Below are 24,959 nucleotides of genomic sequence, written 5' to 3' on the forward strand. Positions count from 1 at the left end.
TCCTAGTCGTTTCTTTTCACTTCGTCGTAATGTCCATGTTTCTGCCTCTTACAATGTCATATTCGACACAAAGCATTTCACTAGTCTCTTCCTTAGTTATTTTTCCAGAGGTCCGCAGAAGATGCTCCTTTTTCTATTAAAAGTTTCTTTTGCCATTGTTATCCTCCTTTTGATTTCCTGGCTGCAGCTCATGTTACTGCTTATAGTGCACTCCAAGTAAGCTTAAGTTATTTGAAGCTGTCCACTTGCTCTACTGCCTCATTTAGAATTCGCAAGTTTATTTTCTTTATTTTTCTTGCAACAACCATGGTCTTCGTCTTGTTTGCATATTTTATCTTCATTCTATACTGCTCACAGCTGTCATTTAAATCCAGTAGCATATCCCTTAGTATCATCTCCTCTTCTATTTTACGGTTTTACGGTTTTTTAAAGTTGCCTAACTTAGGTTTTTTCATAAACCATCTCCTCTTGTTCTTATAACCATTGTCTGAGAAAACCATTGTTTGTAATGAAATAATAATTCCTAACCAAATTGTGTAATAATTTGATATAAACTTACACTCGATTCAACAAATTCTAATTTGGTTCAGCAAATACTAATTTTCTGTGATTGCGAAATTTTGGAGATTTTTCTATGATTACGAAATTTTGGAGATTTACCAAAACGACAGAGTAAAGCAGCCATTTCAAAATCTTGCACATGGACGAGCGAGGTTAGTTTATTAGCCTATTAAATAGACAATGAAATGACGACGCTTTGGTGCAGAGCGTTGCACTTATACAGGGACATCATTTTATTTTTACTTCAACTTTTATTGTACCTGAGTTTTTTAATGTACTTCACTCCCACCCCTTCTACTAACCAAGGCCGCAGTACTGAGTTAGTGATTATAGTACGTTTCAGAAATATGTTCGCGTTTTCCAGTGACGAAAACTTCCAATATTGAATCATATTTCCGCACAGGTACTGTCGTCCGTTTGCCTACGTCGCATCCCGATTTCCCCCACCTGCTTCTGCTCGCTCCACTGTAAAGACTAGTGGTTGGGCTTTCTTAGCTCTTTTCTGAAAACATTAATTTATGTTAGGAATTAATTGGACGTCTGCGTTAAGTAATTAACTATCACGTGATCCCCCCCTTTCTACGATCCTGCGATATAACCACTTGGACGGACAGTAGATAGCATGTCTGAGTAATTTTATCTGTGCGAGTCGGGCAGAAGCGAAGACTGAATTTACAGAACGTAAGGTACTCTTTTATATAGTAGGTACAGAATTATTTCAACATGAGTTACTAAGTATGAAGGACGAAACTGGTAATTGGAATTAGATGCAATAGTCTATAGTGCGATAATAGGCACAAAAGAACTGAAGCCTGTATCGAAATGAACGGCCACCATTTTCAAAAATGTGTTTAAATATCCATATTATGATTATTTTTCATTTTAACTTCATTCTCTATATTGTACGCTAATGTGCTGTAGACAGTATAAAATACACCGCATAATGAATACGTTCGCATGGATAACTCAGTTCGTGAGTAAAAACACTTATTGTTAATACTGCACGGTATTTTGATTAAACAAAACCTAATGAAAATTATCACACTCAAAATCGCGATATTTCCTACTTTACGTAAATGGATGAACTATTTTTCTTCCCTCCTGTACCTAGTAAGGTGATTTGTTTGTATTTTATGCCAGTATCATCGAACTCTAGTCGTGGAAGGAGGTAGCGAACGGTGTTTCCGGGTCTCAATCATTGCGTTTGGAAACAAAAATCATTCACAGGACATGAGTGGTAAGGACGATAAGCTTCAGGCTGTTGTGCTAATCTTCGGGCCCTTTCTCTGTACGGCAGGAAAAACCGGCAATGCTGATAATCGTGTAAACGAAATCAAATTTCTACCCTAAATTCGTCATGAGAAGCACGCCTATATGCAGGGCTGGGCAGTATTTGAAATACATTTGTATTTTGTATTTTGTAATTTGTAAGGATTTTCAAAAGTATTTTATATTTTGTATTTAACTTAAATATATAACATTGATGTATTTTGTATTTCAAATACTCAAAATACTTTTTTCTTCTTCTTCTTGTCCTTAAAGTTTTGGATTTGGATTGAAGAATGAACTTTTGTCTTATTTGCCTACCCATTTCAGATGTGCTAGCCGTACACTTAGTTTTCTTGCGAAAACTGATTTCCTTAATGCCATAAAGAAATCTCCAACAGCATCAAAGATTTATCACCTAACGCTTGCTGAATGTTCAGCATTATGGAATGCGTCTAGGAGACCCAAATCCTCAGAAATTAGATCAGATTTCTTGAAATATTCATTAAAGTTTCCTTGCCCAACTCGATGGAATTCTCTTTATAACTCAATCTCTCAAATAGGCTATTGAAATTCAAACATGATATAAACAGTATATGTAAAAAACTGGGATTGCCAACCTTCAAAGATGTTGAGTTTCAGTACCTTGAAGAATATTGTGCAGTTCTGAAACCCATTGCCGTAGCCCTTGATTTAATGCAAAATGAGAAGACGTGCTATTACGGCCAACTTTTGTCCACATTAATTTCCCTCAAAAACAGATGACATATTCTGTTATCTAGCAATCTACACAATCTGTTCCAAGTAACTCCAATCCTAATAAGTTCGCTTTCATCAAAATATAAAGCGATATTTGATAGTTATAGTGTTTATATAAAACTTCGAGGTAAAATACTTTTAATGTTAATATAATATTTTAGATTTTCAGTAATATTCTTATTTCTTTAGGCCTATATATTGTATCGAGTATTTGAAATACAAATGTATTTTGGTTAATTTTTTAAAAGTATTTTGTATTTGTATTTCAAATACAAATTTTTTTAAGTATTTTGTATTTGTGTTTGAAATACTTGGATGTCAGTATTTTGTCCAGCCCTGCCTATATGAAATGTAACTAGTATAATTGTCATTTTTATGTGTCCATTTACAATACCTTTACTAGACCTATGCCTATTTCTTCTCTTTTAAATGCTACATATATTTTCGTGAAATTATCACATTATAATCTAATTATATGTATTTCACTAAATTTATGAAGTATCCTATTCCTTGCAAGTTATCTTATGCTGTTCTGCTTTCTATATTTCGCTATCCAGCTAATCTTTGTTGACGATCAGGCGACTTCAACAACGGCACGAAATTAAATTATGAATCCTTTTGTTGGCAAATAACGAAATGGATTTAAAAGAGGTAAAAATGCTGAGTCCCACGCCCAGTCCAACGGTTGGCCGTGACCGCTACCTGCCGATTCATAGATCATCAGCGCAATGAACTCGAAGAGAAGGCACGCCAGTCAAAGAAACCACCTCAAATGCAGCCATATTGTACGTGATAAAGGCAAGATCACAGCGCACTGTCGAAATCTACATTCGCATTAGAATCAGTATGTAGATAAAATTATAAAGAATGGCTATTGCCACGTTAATGCGAAATGGAGCAAAACATTCAAAGTAGCTAATTTTAAAATATCGTAGACACTTCGTGTTTGAAATAAAATGACAGTGTAATCTGCACAATATAAAAATTTGATAGGCTATAGCAATCCTGTGAAGATAAGAAGTTGATAGAAGATTCATAATGTTGATTATCTGTCGATCGGAAATAACCTTCAGAATTCAAACTGTTCACAAGAATAAATAATGTTATAAATAGACGAAAGGAATACAGTATACATTTTGCGTCACTGTTTACTTGCTTGTGGTTTTCAAGGAAGAATTACGACTTATTTATTTTTATTATTGTTTCAAGCATGTTAATTTTTATTTTAAATGAAGCTAATGAGGATAAAACAAATATATAATACAGAAAAAAAAAATAATATCTAATAAATCATAAATTTTAAAAATTAGTCGTAGAAATAAAAAATAAGTAGAAGCTAGAATATCTGACATCAACAGAAGAAAATTGTTTCGTGCATTCACTTATAAGCCTACCTGCAGGAGAATGGATTTCCGAAAGTAGGCCTACTTAGTGTACCAATTCAAAGACTTACAGTCCTTCAACCGTGTCACAATGTGCGGAAGTACCTAGCATTTGAATGAGAAGTAATCTACTTCGTCCGACGAAGATTTTGATAAGTTTCTTAGTAATAGACCAATAATAATAATAATAATAATAATAATAATAATAATAATAATAATAATAATAATAATTCTGCCAATACACTGTTTTGGGTAGTTTCCCGTCTGTGAACTACAAATGGAATTGGTCCGTCCAACGTCGGTGAGGTCTGCCTAAATCTCTTCGTCCTCGTGGATGGTAATACAAAAGTCTCTTTGGTAAACGATTTTCAGCCATCCTAAGAAGGTGGTTTCTCCATTTACGTTGATAATGTTGGACTTCTGCGGTCATCTCCTCAACTTCCCACTGATTTCTTATGTCTTCGCTCCTAATGCGGTCCCGCAAGGTAACTCCTGTCAGTGATCGTAGAAATCTCATTTGTGATGCGTTGATTCTATTTATTTTCTTTTGCCGCAGTGTCCAACATTCACTGCCATATAACAGAGCTGGTTTTGATATTATGTTGTGAAATCGGATTTGGACCTCTTTTCGCATTTGCTTTCCAAAGTTCCTTCTCAAGATACCATTTAATTGATTATATTTCAATATATATTTATTTATGTCTTTTTGATAATTATACAAAGAAATATGACTTCCTAAATATACAAAATCTGTCACTTGTTCTATCATTTTGTTATCAACCACTATTTTTGCTCGTAGAAGGTTTTTGCCAGAAACGGCCATTACTTTTGTCTTTTCGGTTGATATTTTCATATTGTATTCTTTTAAAACCATCTGTAGTTTAAAAACAGAGCGCTGTAATTCGTCTTTAGTGTCTGCAAACAAAACTTGGTCATCTGCATATATTGTTGTATTTAGTCTTGTGTGTTCGTCAATTTGTATACCTTTTGGTACTATTTCATTCCATTCTTGAATTGCTTTGTCTAAGTAAGCTTATATTATAAACAAAAGGGGGGAAATAATAATAATAATAATAATAATAATAATAATAATAATAATAATAATGATAATGATAAAATTAAAATGAGAAAACTTTTTGAAGCACCTATTCGATATGCTGATTGGAATAAATAGTTTTAGTCTATCTGTGTAAGCTTAAGCCACACTGTTACACCAATGGCTACAACGAAGATTTTCCATACTGAAATCGGAGTTGAAACCCCGGCTAGTCTAAGGAGATTTATGGTGTACAAAGATGGCGTGCGATTACTTCCGTTTGTACTCTTGTAACTCCAACTCAAAAAAATCCATAGTCATTCTATCACTATCGCTAAAACAAAGCGAAACTGTTGCATCGTATTATCTCCAGAGGACGCATATAAAGACCGTTTAATGAGTGAGTCATTACGACAGCCTAGATTTGTCAACAACGCTTAAATGATTGAATATTGCATCATTCAAGCAAACAAACAAGCGACTCTTATGGAACAAAACTAAGTCAACAAAATCTGTCTATTATTGTAGCTGTCTACCAGAATGTTGAGGATACAGATTTTTCAGATTCAGATTAAATTCTTGGTCAAGGAATGGAGGTTGTCATGTGGCAATAAAATTCAATTACTTTTGGAATTCAAAGAGAAGAGAAGAAGACAAAGATGAATATAATGACTGTATAGAAGACGTAAGTTTTAATTATTGAAATATTAAGCTACTTCTCATTGAAGAACGTTTTATTTGAGCGATGTTGAATTCTAGCCTATACGTTTTTAGGCTTTCACGATGAATGTGATCAGAATTCGGCTTTTGGGTAGCTATTTCGGAACTACACACAGTTTCCATCATCAGGGCAGATAGGCATGACCAGGTAGGTTTTACCTATCTGCTCTGACGATTTTTTTTAATTTTACTGGGTTTTTTACGACGCTGTATCAACATCTAGGTTATTTAGCGTCTAAATGATATGAAGGTGATAATGCCGGTGAAATGAGTCCGGGGTCCAGCACCGAAAGTTACCCGTATTGGGTTGAGGGAAAACCCCGGAAAAAACCTCAACCAGGTAACTTGCTCCGACCGGGATTCAAACCCGGGCCACCTGGTTTCGCGGCCAGATTTCATTTCCACAGGTGTGGACACTGACGATGAAATCTGTATGTAGACCTAGTTCCAAAACGTTGGAAGTATCAAATTCCAGAATACGGTGGAATACTAAGAAGCCCAATTCTGATTGATTCATAGTTTCTGCCCACGGGTAGGGCCTTCACTGCAAATCCAGGATTCTCCAATCTTCCCACTTTTCCGCCTTCCTCTTAGTGTCCGCATAAGATCCACATAAATCTTAATTTTATTTATCATCTGATAGGCCAATGTTCTTCTGTCCCGAGCTTTTCTCCCGTTCACAATTCCTTTCATTGCATCCTCCAGTAGGCAGTTTTATCCTTAGCAAGTGACTCAGCCAATTTCTTTATTCTTTCTGATCAGTTTGAACATTATTCTTTCTTCTCCCACTATTTCTAACACAGCTTCATTGTAATTCCGTTGAACTGTTACATAAGCATTCAGAAAAAACAGTAAAATTTTCTTATTTAATTATTTTTATTAAGCTAATGGTGAAAATATTAGAGTAGAAGGGGGAAAAAATAGGATTCTAGAAGCTGACACACACTTTCTCATTAGATATGCGTTTCATAGCATTTGTTATATGCGAATTCTGTAGGTCTGTTTATAGTCTACTTAGTTATTTTCCTGAAATTATTACTCTAAAGACATGCATAAATGAAATCATTTGATTGGACTGAAATTACAGGGTTATGTGGCAAACAAAAATAACGTTTAAAAACTCCAGGCTAAACATTACAGGTCTATATAGCTATTCACCAGCGTTGACATTTCAGAGGTCACAAGTTTTATTATCAAAACAAGAAAGTTTCCCACCAGTCTCTAAAACGGATATGTATTACTTATGTATTATGCCATAGTTGAATTTTTTTCTTTTGAGAAATTTTATTGGTAGCGAATCGTTACCAGACAATAGGTGTATGACTAGGGTAAACCATTATCAAGTTATAGGCTATATGAATTTAGACTTAAAAGAATTAAAATTTAATTTCTGAGTAAAATAACAACTGCTGAGATATTTTAGTAGACCAATACAATTTTTTAAACTTCGCCAAAACTACCAGAATAGCTCAAGTGGTAGGGATTCGTGATTCGAGGTTGCACTTCGACGCCGCGCATTTTCGAATCCCGATTATGCTAATTACCTTTACGGTTTTTTTTCTTTCAGAGGAATTTTGCGACTATAATGCGAATGTGTGATAATCCCACTGCACATTTTCAAACTCAATTCCACCAAATACCATCACAATCTCAGCCGTCGAGTTTATACACAGTCTTTGAATAACCAATTTAATAAAATGAACTACACCGCCAACTATTGCCTACAAAATATTTTGTCTCATTCATTTCCCTAAAATACCTGTAGCAGGATTTTAACAAATAAAGTCTCACAGATGTTTTTGCAAGAGTGTACGGCTATTTAGTTTTACTGTCTTCCATCATATCCTGCAATTAGCTGGATTAAAACTTAACAGCGCAGAATTTGGCACACAATTTTGATCATCTTTACTAGTTTCGATAACAATTAAATGGTCAATACTGAACCAACCGTGTCTATCGAGACGTAAGAAATAAAGCCCGTATATTCAGTCTAAACTGTGGGGCGTGGAGATATATGATAACACCTTATGGATCAGAGCATGCTGAACACGCCAGCTGCCGGCATTTAAACAGTAACACAGCTGATGTCATTCAGCAATAAAAAATTAGCTTTCCTTCATGCAAATCTAATTTATTTCTTTTTCTGTAGTCAAGACTTGTTTTTTATTTAGAATGTTTCATTTCTTACTTTGTAATATGCTGTAAGTCTTATTATTTGGGTATGGATAACATTTAAAGCTTGAGGGATTTTGGAAAAAATCACGATCAAGAATGGTCATAAAAAGGCGATGCGCAATTCTCGATGACTAAATGTCAAGTCCGTGCGAATCATGTGCGACACACTCCAACTACAAGGTTATCTTTACTGATCAACAGTTGTATCAGAGTTGCATTATAACACGTTCTCTACACATAGCACGCTAATGGCAATGCAATTCTTTATCTTAAGACAGGAAATAGAGGCTGTCACTGAATGACACGTATTTTTTCATTACGGGAAAACGGCTGAACGGATTTTAATGAGTGACCCGTCATTTTGAAGCTTGGCATCCAAGGATTTTCAGGAAAATAGTAACTTTCAGTGAATTGTTAATTTTCCTACATAATTTTCCTATTTTCTAAAGTCCATCTTTCGTCAGTTTTGAGAACTAATTGCATTTCAGAATAAAACAAAACACACACTACAATAAACAATAGGCTATTACACGAAGGCCATGACCTGCAGGATTGCTGACATATTTAGAGTTCAAATTCAATTAGTTTTTAAAAACTTCAAGACTTAATAGAAATAATTTACAGGTCTGATTCTGCGGTGTGTAATTTTCTGAGTAGCCTACAGCTGTGTATTGGACATTAAAATCTACAAACCTTGAGATGGCTTGATGACATTATTACCATTAGAAATGAAAAAATGATTATAATTAATACCATGATGTTAATATATATAACTACAAAACTTGCTTAAGATAATAATATTGTTCTTAAAAATCAAATATTTTTGTAAGTTATTATTAATCAAGTGGGGTTGAATCTTTTTCATATACTTAATGGCGGTGTGGTGTAGATACTTATATGCGTCATTCTCTTTAGTATTGGTTCGAGAGAGAGAGAGAGAGAGCAAAAATTAGAGTTCCTAAGAGGCCTGCAAAATTGTTTAGTCTCCCAATCATTTCAGCAAGATCTCTTAGCAGGATAAAATGATTTTACCCTCTACATTTCAAGCTCTACATGCAGCAGCTATACCAAGATGCTATGTCTATTGTTCGAAAGCATAGCAAACCTGACTTTTTTTAACTTTCACCTACAATCCTCAATGACCTGAAAAGCTATTGCTTTACTCCCACATGAAAAACTCACTTATTGTCCCGGCATTGTTACTTGCGTTTTCGCGTTGAAACTCAAAAATTGAAGGTTGATAGGTTCAAGAAAAAGTGTTTGGCATAAAAAAGCATTCAGAGGGAGTATGTTTCGTTATTATGGAAGCAAATAACTTTCAAAATGTCTGGTATTTTTCATTGAAAATAAATCTGAAAAGTTTTTAATTGAACGTCTAATTAACTTAGTTTGCAGTATTTGCTGCACTAACCTGTTCCAACTGCGAGATAGATATTTATAACACACAATGCAACTCCCAAATCGAAATATGTAGGCTACATACAATATGCGAAGAAGTGGCAGTAGTACATACACAATTCGTTATTCTGTGTCACAAATAGATAACTGATATTTTGGAAACAACTGTAGGTCCTAGGACAAGAATGTGAAGTTGAATGGGGAATACGATGACAACCAGCTCTCAATGCACAAAATGTAACAGACCTATCGGATTTGATGCACCAGAGAAGGATACACAAGGCCTAGCTATGAAGGAACATCTTACAAAACGACAGGAAATTCATAGAATTCCTATAATTTCGTCAAACGTTTATGCTGTTCGTGATTGTTATTGTGAGTATGGTTGGGATGGTAAGAATATTTGGGATTTGAAATAAAAGTTTTTATAATTAGATCTTTTCATTTATCTTTATACTTTTCGTATTTAAAGTTAACGAGGCGTATCCTTCTCGTTAATTACTTCATAATAAATTGCTTCCTCATTCCATGGAGCCTAGTCTGGAGACAACGATGCAATTAATAGTCGAAACGATTCATTCAATATGACGCCAATGAGTTATTTGGAATTGTAATGAATAGTAATATTATCTTTATAAATAAGTAGGTTTATTTAGAAATTAGTACCAGAGTTACGTATTTTATAATTACACTATGTTAAATTAAGTAAGTTATCTGTCTTTTCTATTCTGCCTGCTCGACGCATTTATTAATCACACCCATAGACCTATGTGTACGAATAACTAACAAGCTTAATTAATTCATTATGATACAACATTCATTTGTTTCTCCTTCAAGTTTTATCACGGCTACCTGGAATCACTTTGTTTTAAACACAATATATTTTCATTCATTCAAGGCCTATTGCAATTAATGACGTCACCATAGACCTATTAACAGAAAATACGACCATATTCCTCGAATGTCAAGTACATGAAACGTTTCATGTTAAAATTCAGGGACGACTTCTGTAATACAATTTATTTTTCATTTATAACCTATTTTGTAAAATCTGAAAGTTAGAATTTATAAAACAGTTATAGGCTATTACCGATTGTTCTACATGGTTGTGAAACTTGGACTCTCACTCTGAGAGAGGAACAGAGATTGAGAGTGTTTGAGAATAAGGTTCTTAGGAAAATATTTGGGGCTAAGAGGGATGAAGTTACAGGAGAATGGAGAAAGTGACACAACGCACAACTGCACGCTTTGTATTCATCACCTGACATAATTAAGAACATTAAATCCAAACATTTGAGACGGGCAGGGCATATGGCACGTATGGGCGAATCCAGAAATGCTTAGGCTATAGAGTGTTAGTTGGGAGGCCGGAGGGAAAAAGGCCTTAGGGGAGACCGAGACGTAGATGGAAAGATAATATTAAAATGAATTTGAGGGAGGTGGGGTATGATGATAGAGATTGGATTAATCTTGCACAGGATAGGGACCAATGGCGGGCTTAGGCTATGTGAGGACGGAAATGAATCTCCAGGTTCCTTAAAGCCATTTGTAAGTAAGTAACCTATTTTATAGTGTATAGGCCTATTAGTAGGCTACTGTCCTTTTTTATAGCGTAGGCCTACTTCAATATTCTATAGCTTAGGCCAAAGCAGATTGTTCGGTTGGAGAGAAACTTGGAAAATGAAGAATTTCTCACACAGTAATAGCATAATAATAATAATAATAATAATAATAATAATAATAATAATAATAATAATAATAATACTAGGCCTAATAATAATTTCTTATAGATGTGCATGTTATAACTTACAGTTACGAGTATAGGGCCTACACAGTGAACCGTACAGTAATGTAATTAATTTCAGAAAGTCATTGTTTGAAATATTTCAAACAAAAAAGTTGAATATAATTTTGTCCTTTTTTTGCTTCCTTTTCGAGATAAAAATTGTTTTATAGGCTATGAGAATTTCGGTTTTGTCTTTTAAATGTGTAGAAATTTGATTTGAACCGAACAAATGTAACTTTCCGGTCTGTAAAGAAATTTTACAATGTTACATTTGTTCGGATCAAATTGCTGCTCATTTAAAGGACAAAACTAAAATTCCTTCAAACATTTACTAGGCCTATCATAATACACTAGGCTACTCTCTTAAATTGACTGAGTAGCCTATATTGCTAATTAAATCAATTACTTTCCCAAAACATGCTATGAAATGTTACATATAAAACAATTGAAGAGTCCACTGCAAGAATGATGGATGTCATTTGGAATACATTTTGCAGGAGAAGCAATTGAAAGTTTGAAATGCTTAGCGCTCAAAGCTTAACTGTGATTTTCCGATCATTACTGGACATTGACTATCAGTGTTAATGCCATATAACTCTGTATGTACATTCTATATGTATTAATCTATGTATTGACAGTCTTGGTTCATTTTCGACAAGAAAGTGACATCCATCATTCTTGCAGTGGACTCTTCAATTGTTATTTCCAAAAGGAAGCAAAAACTAGCAAAATTGTATTAAACCTTTTTGCTTGAAATATCTCAAAGAATATAACCCACTGAAATTAATGACATTACTTACGGTACACCTTGTACAGTCATCTTACAATAATGCATACGTGGAAAGTATTAACAAATATTTCATTAGACTAATTCCACTACGTCTAGTGTAAATATCTGACATAGTAAACTAACAGAAGTGAGGAAGGATTACTAATCTAAATCTTTATCGATTAGACTTGAGTCAAATAACAGCTTTACCCATGTTTAATAGGCCTAGGCTATATTATGATCCGTAAAAGTATATAATTTACTTCCTTGGAACTAAATGATTACACACGCCGGTTACGACAGAAGCACGGGGTATTCAGCGGGAGTTGATCGTCGCTTGGATACGCTGACCGTCGGATTGCTACTTAGAACCTGCTCGCCGCATGATCCCCCCACAACAATCCTAATTGTCTGTGAGAAAAAGCATCACAAACGTCTGGACAAACAAGCTACGCCCTAATGCGACGTTGTTTTGTTGAATGGCCTCCTTGCATAATGTCTGTGCCCTGCATGACGACAACAAACAATGTCGTAAGTTTAGTTAAATTTTCCATTTCTGCTCCGAAATGCAAAACTGCAGTACATTACAGCACTGGTAATGAATTCCCTTTACATACGGAACAGCTGATATACAAGGACGTTTGCAGAAATACTCTCTCTTCAGGCAACGGACGTTTTATAGCTGGCCTCAACCCGTAGGGTAATTATTTCTACAAATGATCTTGTATGACGTAAACTTTTTCTCGGTTGCAATTCAACAATAAATTCTCAATAAATGTTGAAATTATTAATTTCAATATTAATTTTTGTTAATATTCTAAATTTAAATATTAAAGCCGTGACTATTTTGAGAAAGTTGAATAGCGGTTCGGTCAATTACTTTTATCATAATTTTAAATCCTTAAAATGGCTGACAACATATTTAATAACGTAAACAAATGAAGAGTCCACTGCAAGAATGATGGATGTCATTTGGAATACATTTTTCAGGAGAAGCAATTGAAAGTTTGAAATGCTCAAAGCTTAACTGTGATTTTCCGATCATTACTGGACAATGACTATCAGTGTTAATGCCATATAACTTAACTCTCTTCATACATTCTACATGTCTTAAGCTATGCATTGACAGTCTTGGTTCATTTTCGACAAGAAAGTGACATCCATTATTCTTGCAGTGGACTCTTCCAATACAAATTCATTTACGCTTGCCTAGGCCTAATGGTAGTTCATATAAAGCCTATGAAATCATTACAAATCATTACCGGAGATCGAAAACAATAAAAAAAATGTAAAATGAATTTTAAAATACAGACATATAGCCTAAACAACTACCAATACTAACTTAGGGCCTATGTTATTATTATACGTGTTGTAATGGTTGCCGCCGAAACGTTGAAGAGACGGAGACCTAATACTACATGGATTCATGAAATGAAAACAACAATGAAGGAAAGAAGATTGGGGGAAGGACAGTGAGTTGACAGAGAAGATTGGAGAGAATGTTTAAAATTAATTTTCAAAAACTAGAATATTGGGCACTGGAAGATGAAGATGTGTAGGCCCTACACATTGTTAAACCAGTTTTAGATTATTATTATTATTATTATTATTATTATTATTATTATTATTATTATGGTCTATATCTATTAGACTATTATTGTTATTGTTATTATTATTATTATTATTATTATTATGGTCTATATCTATTAGACTATTATTATTATTATTATTATTATTATTATTATTATTTGCAACAGCAGACCGCTATTATAGCCGTCCAAACAAAATCTTATATTATTTTACCACTTAATGACATTTAGAACCTATAAATTATTATAATTAAATATCCATAAAATAATTCGACAAGATTGGTGCTTATTGACAGTTAAGCAGCACGTGTAGGTCTACTGCAAAGCAATGTGGTTACAGAGAGTCAAATGATCCAATAATGAATATGAATGCTCGGCAGTATGTAGCTAAGTACTGCAGGCTGCTATCATTTTCTGTCACAGACAAAAAACATGTCTGGAGTTATGCTGTAATAGACTAGTGGGCATATAGATTATAAGGCTGCAGTTCGTGAGTATCTAAACCTCTAATGAAATTCTATGTATGTTTAAACATTCAGAACGCTTAGTAAACCAAACTGCTAAATAATAAAATGCGAATTGTGTCTTTCTGATGCCACTCTCAATAAAATTATACTGTATTTCTAATATTTGAATGGGGTACAAAAGTCACATTTCTAGAGCACAAACTCAACAACACAAAATAACTACTTTCAGAGTTACATAAAGGCCTACCTACTAAATTCTGATTTTCTCACTTTAGGCCTACATTGTTTTCAATCACGTCACTTTATTTTCACACGTTCATATTTTGTTTTACCATTTAACGATTCTGATTTTATTCCATCCACATTATCATAAATCCTAATACAAACACACGCAATCAACGCTGTATCTTCGACGTTAGAAGAATTACTATTATATTCTACAACTAATATAAAATTGCGAACTGTTTTCCGTTAGGCTAAAAGGAGTTAGAACACTATTTCCCTTAAAGACATTTCTTTTCGCAATTTAAGCAATAGCCTATCGTTTTAGTATACAGAACTTGAAAATAACGTCAACTTTTTTAAACGTTTCAATAACGAAATCTAAGTATTTCAAAGAAATACAACTTAGATTTATCTTAATTTCACAGTAAAATATAGGGCCTATTCTGCATAGATTTCTCTACGGTAATTTTAGTTCGCACACCCAAAATTAAGTCTGTTATAGGTCTACAAGACTTCAACATTAGCCTACATCGTTTCCAGACGTCACAAAAAATATTCAAGGGCAGGGGACCAAGGGCAGAATTTCACTTAACCTATCTTACACTGGCCCAAAATTCCGTTAAGCTGTTTCTATAGGCGTAATAAGTTCAACACTGATGGTTTAAACACATTATGTTTTACCATTTACGTACAATGTAATTGAGTATTTAGTAAAATAATGTTATAAAAACTGAAACACGTGGAAAGAAACTGTGACATCTGCCAAATAAAGTTCGTGTACTACGACATTTCGTATTTTAATCCGAAATTATAGGCTAAACCCGATGGTTTAAACATAATAACGTACATTGCATCTTTTTAAAGATAGGTCTATCTAAACTTAACGAAAGTCCTGAACATAAACTATTTTGGCGTAGTAGTAACACAGTTTTCGGAAAAGAGTAAAAGCCGTTCGTGCATTAACTCTATTAGCGCTACTTTACTTCACATTCCAACAGTAACGTACATAACGTGCTACACCACTTAAAACTGTACGTGATTTTTCACTTCATTTGCTAAGCAAGCGTTTTCACACACATCCACGAGCTGTCACAATTACACGGTAGTAACTTATTATTGGTACACGTTTTTATCAAAGCTGCTGCAAGAACGACGTCTGCAGGGCAACCAATAATAGAATGATGTCGGTTTCTTTAAGGCGACCAACTTACCGGGGATGCTGCAGCACGTGTCCAGAAGAGGAGCGGCGTCCCACAGCAGATGCGTGCGATCTGTAGCTCAGGCACACAACGTTACAACACTTTTACTCAATGCATCGTGCGTACGTCCCAACACAAACTACTTCAAGCACGCCCGAGACACTGCTGCAATGTCTTGTCCAGAGAGAATACTAGCCTATCCTCCCCTCGCCAAACAAATAATGTACACACACTAAATAAAAAAATACACACAAAAGTAAAACCCTCTCCGACACAGATGAGGGAGCGAGACGGAACGATAGGGAGCGCTGAGGGGTGGGGTTAGGGGGGGGGGAAGGGTAAAAGGAGAGACAAGAGACGTGCGCGCCTCCGATGCTCTTCTGTTCACTGTTCCATGGCCCCTCCCCTCTCTATATACCTCAAGTCACAAGCAAGCTGCAAGTGTAATGATGAAAGGGGTCTTGTCTTGTCGGCCACCACCATCACGGTCTTTTATCTTCTTTTGTTTTGCTGCTTGATTCTTTTCGCTTGTCTCTGATTGGCTACTACAACACCACCCCTTTACGAGCATTAAACAATTCACAATCAATAAGCGTTGTCGAGCGAGATGTCAGTGGTTAATGTACCCATTTCGTGTATCGTCTTCACTCGAGGTTTCAGGTAGCTGCAGTGGCCGTCGTCACACGGTGATGCGGGTAAGCACTCAGCTGGTGAGAAAAGTCACACTGCTTCTTTTCGAAGAGTTCTTCCCTCTCCTTCTCGAGCAGATCGGATGTCGACCTTGAGGAATGAGTATATGTGGCCTTGGAAGTGGATAGACCAGCACATACACATGTGCTTAACGATGCACTCGGAATACTCACAAACTCGTTAGCTCTGCTGGCTGCCACGGTAACCAGATACACCCAAACAATTGCCAACACAACAACTGTTGCCGTCCCTTATCATAATGTTTTTGGCTTCTTGTTGATGAAGAGAGGTGAGCGGAAGCGTGTGGCTACGTATTGTGCGTGAGGCAATGCGTCTGTGCGAATCTACAAGACTGAAATCTCTCTACCCCGCACAAGTTGCTTCCCGCACCCAGACCCCCCCCCTCTCCGACCCTACCCCTCTGCAGGCTCGCCGCAGCATCTTCACACTGGATCATCTCCCCGCCTTGGCCATTTCTCCCCTCCCCTCGTCGCCCCTCCCCCCTGACAGGCACCTAGACACCGCCCTCGTATAACCCTAACAAACGGAGTTTAAAATCTCGTGCAGTTTCAGTATAAGAAACCAGCGAGACGTCTCGGATTCAGGAGGAAATGTATCAAGTTTTGGGTTGGATTTTTTTTCTCTGAAATGCTATTCTCTGATGTGGCCTTGGTGTAGAGGAAGGGTTTTTCCACTATGCTCGTTCGGTGGCCGGAGGAGGAGTTTGGACTCGCGGGGAGCCCGAGGAAGGAAGGGAGCACCTGTGAACGGACCAACCACGTGCCATCGATTGTCCTGCTCAGCACGCGGCTATTCATCTCGACGCCCAGCAGTCAGCGCACCGCGGCCACGGCGGAGGACGCGGGAGCTACGCTGCGCACAGCCCCGGCCGTTTTGATCCTCTGGTGCTACCAGAAACACAAGGGTTCAGTTCCCACCACGTATCATAATTCTCGTGTAGAATACACAAGCTATAGCAAAGATTTTCTCTGAATACTGCAGTCCAAGAAGACTTTTAATACTTAAATTCTCGATGAAATCACTAGAATATGACAGTAAAACTTTTTATGCATTATGAATTGCGCCACTTTTGAATCTTCGATTCTTACACAAATAAAATCTTGTAGGAAATGAAATCGAATCATCAAGGGATATAATAGGTGTAATAGGATAGGCCTATAAAATGGGTAATACATAACAATATTCTTCAGGGCTTAATAATTGCGCCACTTTTGAATCTTCGATTCTTACACAAATAAAATCTTGTAGGAAATGAAATCGAATCCTCAAGGGATATAATAGGTGTAATAGGATAGGCCTATAAAATGGGTAATAAATAACAATATTCTTCAGGGCTTAATACTTGCGCCACTTTTGAATCTTCGATTCTTACACAAATAAAATCTTGTAGGAAATGAAATCGAATCCTCAAGGGATATAACAGGTGTAATAGGATAGGCCTATAAAATGGGTAATAAATAACAATATTCTTCAGGGCTTAATAATTGCGCCACTTTTGAATCTTCGATTCTTACACAAATAAAATCTTGTAGGAAATGAAATCGAATCCTCAAGGGATATAATAGGTGTAATAGGATAGGCCTATAAAATGGGTAACAAAATAATATTCTTCAGGGCTTAATACTTGCGCCACTTTTGAATCTTCGATTCTTACACAAATAAAATCTTGTAGGAAATGAAATCGAATCCTCAAGGGATAACAGGTGTAATAGGATAGGCATATAAAATGGGCAATAAATAACAATATTCTTCAGGGCTTAATAATGGCGCCATTTTTGAATCTTCGATTCTTACACAAATAAAATCTTGTAGGAAATGAAATCGAATCCTCAAGGGATATAATAGGTGTAATAGGATAGGCCTATAAAATGGGTAATAAATAACAATATTCTTCAGAGCTTAATAATTGCGTCACTTTAAAATCTTCGATTCTTACTCAAATAAAACCTCAAATAAAACTTCTTACACAAATAAAATCTTGTAGGAAATGAAATCGAATCCTCAAGGGATAACAGGTGTAATAGGATAGGCATATAAAATGGGCAATAAATAACAATATTCTTCAGGGCTTAATAATGGCGCCATTTTTGAATCTTCGATTCTTACACAAATAAAATCTTGTAGGAAATGAAATCGAATCCTCAAGGGATATAATAGGTGTAATAGGATAGGCCTATAAAATGGGTAATAAATAACAATATTCTTCAGAGCTTAATAATTGCGTCACTTTAAAATCTTCGATTCTTACTCAAATAAAACCTTGTAGGAAATGAAATAGAGTCATCAAGGGGTGAAGTAGAACAGACATATAAGAAGGGGTAATAAATAACAATTCTTCAGTGATTAAGAATTGCGCCACTTTTAAATTGTCGATTCTTTCCGGAATAAAATCTTAGAGCAAATGAAATGGAATCCTCAAGTGATGTAGTAGGATAGGCGTAGGCTTAAGTCCTTATGGTAGACTAATAAATATCTTATACAATACATTCTTCAGGGATTAAGAATTCCGCCACTTTTGAATCTTCTTAGATTATTTCCGAAATAAAGTCTTGTTGCAAATGAAATGTAATCTTTAAGATACGTAGGATTTAGGACCTATGCCTATAAGATGGAGCAAAATTAGACATTCTTCATGGATTAAGAACTGCGCCACTTTTTAATCTTCAATTCATTCCGAAATAAATTCCTGTAGGTAGTAAAATGGAATACAAGAGGGATGTAGTAGGATACATGCCTACAAAATGGGTTAATAAATATACATTCTTGAGGGATTACGAATTGCGCCACTTTTGAATAATCAATTCTTATCGGAATTAAAACTTATAAAATAATAAAATTTAATCCTCAAGGGATGCAGCAGGACATACCTTATACACCACTAATAAAGACATTTCTTCAGGGATTAAGAATTGCACCACTTTTCAACATTTCATACTTGCTTCGAATAGGCAGACAAAAAAGTAGCAAATGAAATAAAATTATCGGAGAAAACAACAGCATATAACTAAAGTAGGCCTACAGTCAATAGGAAAACGAGTAACTTAGCCTACAGACAATTTTCTTAATTAAAAACTGCACCACTGTTGAACTCCAATTTTCTTTAAGTACCGGTAGTTCGATTTAAACAAGCATAGCCTACATGTAGCAAATGAAACGAAGTTCACAATAAAAACATTATATAGATCTAGGGTCTACCTGGCAAGACAGAAGAATAAACAGATAGGGATCATCTTTTGAAATTTAAAATTGAAAATTGCACCAAATTTTGAACTTACTATTTTTTTTTTCAAAACAGTTAGGCCTAAGTTAAGCAAAGAAAATATGCCTAGCAAATGAAAGATTAGACTACTTGAAGACAAACAGAATAGTCCTATAGCATTAAAGGTAGATAAATAAAGGCACATAGACAGACATAGGCCTAGCTATTATTAAAGAATAAAAAATTGCGCCACATTTTAACTTTCGATTTTTTCAGAACAGTTACATTAAAAAGTTTCGTAACGTCTAGAAAATCTCATAGGCTACAGGAAAAAATCAGGACATAGCTCTACCTATTATTCGCTATAGATTAAAACAGTCTAACTTAGATACGGTTGCTATTAACATTAAAAAGAATATTTTTAAACCATCCTAACTTATTCTTTCCCCGAATAGTCAGGGGGAGGGGGAACTCAGCTCGAACAATTTCTACTCTCTCTCACGGAGAGCCATATTATGACTTCTCTTCAAATCCTTTCTTCCCCGCCGAACATCGCGCAGCGTTGATGCCGTGAAAGGTGAATATTAGGCTAAGCGTCCCAGTTTAGAGTTTGGATTCGCTCTCGGTGCCCAGTTCTGTCTTAGGGCATGGCCTATTCTCTTAAAACCCAAGTTTCACTGCCAGAGAATTTTAAATGAGCCATCGTCTTATGGAATTAAATTTCTGTTTCTTTTCTACCACTATGTAAAAGTAAATAATATGTATCGCATACCTAGTTGATACAAAAAAAAAAATTACCTGTAGTAATAAGTTTCACAATTATCTAATTCTTTAACCATTGCTCTGCAGTGTAAATTTGAAGAAAACCTGTCTTTATTTATTTATTTATATAAATATTTATTTATTTATTTATTCTGGTGTAGTTAAGGCCATCAGGTTTCTCTTCCACAACACCAGTAATACAAATACAATAATAGAAATATACAGAAAAAAATACACTATATACAAAGTAAAGCTACACAAGAAATAAAGAGAGAGAGAGAGAAAAAAAACCACTATAAACAAAGGAAAGCCACACTAAAATATACACAGGTTGCAGTCACACAAACTTTAAATGAGTACCGTACTTAAGTATCATAATTAATTCTATCCTAACTAATTAACTAACATAAACAAGAAACTTGCAATTTTAATCTAGATTAAAAAAGAAAAAGAAAAAAAAACACAAATCAATACTTCTAGCAATACCTAAAAAACATTAACTAAGACAAAATTTTCCAATTTAATTTTGAATTGTGATGAAGTCGGCAGTCCCTGACATCATTAGGTAACGAATTCCAGAGGCGAGGTATTTCTACAGTATAGGAAGATGAGTATAAAGACGTTCTATGATGAGGGATAGAAAGAAGTGCTTGATGTCGGTTTCGAAGACTTGTAAGAAATTGAAAGCGCGATAACAGATAATTCGGAGTAGAAGTATGCATGATTCTAAAGAGAAGAGACAGTGAATGTATTGTTCTTCGTTCCTTCAGACGCGCCCATGAAAGTAACTGGAGGGAAGGTTTATATGATCAAATTTACAAGTATTGCAGATGAATCGTATGCACACATTATGAACATGTTGTAGTCTCTCAGCTAAGAGTGAACTTAGGCCTATATTAGTTAGCAAGGAATCGCAATAATCAATATGGGGCATTACAAACGTCTGAACAAGATTCTTTTTTAGACTAAGTGGTAGAGATTCTTTCATATGAAACAAGGAGTGAAGTTGAGAAAATATTTTTTTGCAAATGTGTGTTACTTGAGTGTTCCAATTTAAATCGCTATCCATAAAAATGCCAAGATTTTTAACGGTTTCACTGTATTTAACAATAATCCCATTCTTTATGTTTTTACTGATCTTGTAAAACTTATAGCACATATTGCTAAAAGTATCCACAGACCTCATTGTGTTCAGTTGCTTGTAAACACCAATGGAATGCATACATTTTACAAGAGCTCTTACCTCACATCTATACAAATACGTACTAGCCTACCTTCAAACTCTTCATAGTGGAGAAGTCAAGCTTTCCACTGTAGCAGTTACGAGCGGGGACAATTTTTTAAAGAGCAGAACACAATTATATGTCATGTCAATTACATCTCCTCGCGCTGCTGAATGCCAAGTGGCAGAAAATCCCATACAGAGCAACTAACGACTTTTCGCTTCAATGCAAACCTATAATAATCGCCCAACTTTGCAAAACGAGATCCAAACAAATCTGATGTCATTAAATTCAGGTGTGTGAGGAGAATCCATTTACTCGTAAGAATGATGTCACTATGGACAACAACTCATCTTGTGAACGTAGAAATCTTAACAGTAGCTATATAGCAGTGTTTTTCTAACTGGGATCCACATAGGCCTACACTTCAGTGGCCGCAAAAGGTGCAAGAATTAGGTTGTAGCCTAAGTTACACACCGGGTTTCATTTCAAAACGTCCCTGTCTAAATAACTATTTATTTTAATTTAATTTAAAGGAAAGAAAAGACGTTAATTTAGATATTTTGGAGAAGTTTAAAATCAGTGTTAATAATTGCATTTTAGGTTTCACCCCCCGCTCTCACCCAACCCCCTTTTGGATTGTCAAATGATATCGCTATAACTTATTACATAGGCCTACTTACTTACTTACAAATGGCTTTTAAGGAAGATTCATTGCCGCCCTCACATAGCCTAAGCCCGCCATCGGTTCCTATCCTGTGCAAGATTAATCCACTCTCTATCATCATATCCCATCTCCCTCAAATCTATTTTAATATTATCCTCCCATCTACGTCTCGGCCTCCCCAAAGGTCTTTTTTCCACCGGCCTCCCAACTAACACTCTATATGCATTTCTGGATTCGCCCATACTTGCTACATGCCCTGACCATCTCAAACGTCTGGATTTAATGTTCCTAATTATGTCAGGTGAAGAATACAATGCGTGAAGTTCTACGTTGTGTAACTTTCTCCATTCTCCTGTAACTTCATCCCTCTTATCCCCAAATATTTTCCTAAGAACCTTATTCTCAAACACCCTTAATCTTTGTTTCTCTCTCAAAGTAAGAGTCCAAGTTTCACAACTGTACAGAACTGTTTTTATAAATTCTAACTTTCAGATTTTTTGACAGCAGACTAGATGACAAAAGCTTCTCAACCGAATAATAACACGCATTTCCCAAATTTATTCTGTGTTTAATTTCCTCCCGAGTGTCATTTATATTTGTTACTGTTGCTCCAAGATATTTGAATTTTTCCACCTCTTCGAAGGCTAAATCTCCAATTTTTATATTTCCATTTCGTATAATAATCTGGTCACGAGACATACTCATATAATTTATAAGTACTTATTCTTTTCGGGATTTACTTCCAAACCTATCGCTTTACTTGCTTCAAGTAAAATTTTCATGTTTTCCCTAATCGTTTGTGGATTTTCTCCTAACATATTCACGTCATCCGCATAGACAAGAAGCTGATGTAACCCGTTCAATTCCAAACCCTGCCTGTTATCCTGAACTTTCCTAATGGCATATTCTAAAGCGAAGTTAAAGAGTAAAGGTGATAGTGCATCTCCTTGCTTTAGCCCGCAGTTAATTGGAAAAGCATCAGATAGAAACTGGTCTATACGAACTCTGCTGTACGTTTCACTGAGACACATTTTAATTAATCGAATTAGTTTCTTGGGAATACCAAATTCAGTAGCCTAAGCATATCATATAATACTTCTCTCCTAACCAAGTCATATGCCTTCGCTGTAACTTATTATGATAGGCCTACTTAAATATGAAAGAGTGTTTAATTGAATACTGGACATAAAAATGGTATTAAGTGCCAATATATTTGAAAATTAGTTTTCTAAAATTGAGTCTTTGTCTCAGGCTCAATCCAGTATGAAAAGAGGAGAAGTGAAATAGGAAGAGGAGTACGACATGGATGCCGTTTATCATATACCCTGTTCAACATCTATCTACTTGGAGGATTTAGTGAAAAACTGTTTTCAGAACATGGGAGAAGAATAAAGCGTATAGGCCTAAGATTTGCTGCTGATATGGCGTTGTTAGCAGAAGAGGAGATGATACTAAAGGATATGCTACTGGAGCTAAATGACAGCTGTGAGCAGTATGGAATGAAGATAAATGCCAACAAGACGAAGACCATGGTCATAGGAAGAAAAGTAAAGAACGTAAACTTGCGAATTCTAAATGAGGCAGTAGGGCAAATGGACAGCTTCAAATACTTGGGGTATACTATAAGCATTAACATGAGCTGCTGCCAGGAAGTCAAAAGGAGAATAGCAATGGGAAAGGAAGCTTTTAATAGAAAAAAGAGCATCTTCTGCGGGCCTCTGAAGAAAGAACTAAGGACGAGACTAGTGAAGTGTTGTGTGTGGAGTGTAGCATTGTATGGGGCAGAAACATGGACATTACGACGAAGCGAATAGAAACATTTGAAATGTGGATATAGAGAAGGATGGAGCGTATGAAATGGACAGAGTAAGAAACGAAGATGTGTTGGAAAGAGTGGATGAAGAAGGAATGATGCTGAAACTGATCAGAAAGAGGAAAAGGAATTGGCTGGGTCATTGGCTGAGAAGAAACTGCCTCCTGAAGGATGCACTGGAAGGAATGGTGAATGGGAGAAGAGTTCGGGGCAGAAGAAGATATCAGATGATAGACGACATTAAGATATATGGATCATATGCGGAGACAAAGAGGAAGGCAGAAAATAGAAAATACTGGAGAATGCTGTGTTTGCAGTGAAAGACCTGCCCTTGGGCAGAACACTATGAATTAATAGATCAATGAACCAAAACAAAATATTTCTTCCTCTCTACCTGTTTTATCTTCCGACTTACAAGTCTATACAGTGTAGGGAAGAAAGAATATTTCCTTTGAATCGATACTAAGACACATCCACACATTGCGGACCTCCCTGTAGGTTCTACCTATGTGGGATTAACACGCACGACGTCGACGCAGGGCCAGCGGAGAGACATCACAGGACAAACATAACATAACGGACAACAGCCCAGTCCCTTAGACGGAAAATAAATTTCTTTCATTGCCCACGCCAGGGAATTGAACCACGGACACCGTGGCGCCGTCGGACACAAAATGCAATACATCATTAGAAATTCCATTACAAATTTGAAAGCTGTGATGTTCATTCTTAAGCCTAAACGTGTAGGCCTAATGCATGAGAGACAAAGGCATATCAGTGGTGTGTCTTTCCTTCTGATTACCCCAACGTGAACTGGTTCAACGGCGCTCGGAACTAATTACACAGCCAGCTGCACTTGTATTTATTAGCAGCCAACCCCTCGGCGGGCAAAAGGGGTGATCGAGATAGTGTGTGATATGTCCAATTCTGAGAGTAAACTGGAGTCTTGGGTTAGGACGAAGACGAGAAGGAATTAAGGAGAATACTATGCCACGAAGGACGAGAGAAACAAAGGGGAAAAGAGGGGAATAAACAAAGAAATAAAAGACGAAAGAAATAAATAAAAGGAGAACGCATTGAGAGAGAGAGAGAGAGAGAGAGACAGACAGACAGACAGGAAAAAAAAGGCAGAAGGATTAAAGAAAGCGAAAAATGTGGAGTAATAGAAACAAAAAGGTGAAATTAATCAGATATTAATGCAAAAAAACACAAGTAAGAAAAAAAATTAATAGGTATATAAATGAAAAAAACA

The 24,959-nt window shown here is 35.8% G+C and overlaps 1 protein-coding gene across 8 annotated transcripts in view; it reads right to left on the reverse strand.

The window, feature by feature from the left end:
• The window catches only part of LOC138697814 (transcription factor SOX-5-like), a 970,705-nt gene that overhangs the window by 450,320 nt on the left and 495,426 nt on the right, over nucleotides 1-24,959 (reverse strand). The window contains exon 1 of one of the 8 annotated variants that reach the window (XM_069823344.1): nucleotides 15,345-16,361. The exons of the other annotated variants lie outside the window; for them this stretch is intronic. The gene's annotated coding sequence lies outside the window, so the exon portion shown is untranslated. Of the gene's footprint in view, nucleotides 1-15,344; nucleotides 16,362-24,959 lie in introns of those variants that run through there. 8 annotated transcript variants of the gene reach the window in all.

This window comes from Periplaneta americana, chromosome 4 (assembly GCF_040183065.1).
Source record: "Periplaneta americana isolate PAMFEO1 chromosome 4, P.americana_PAMFEO1_priV1, whole genome shotgun sequence".
In the NCBI taxonomy this organism is placed as follows: Eukaryota; Metazoa; Arthropoda; class Insecta; order Blattodea; family Blattidae; genus Periplaneta; species Periplaneta americana.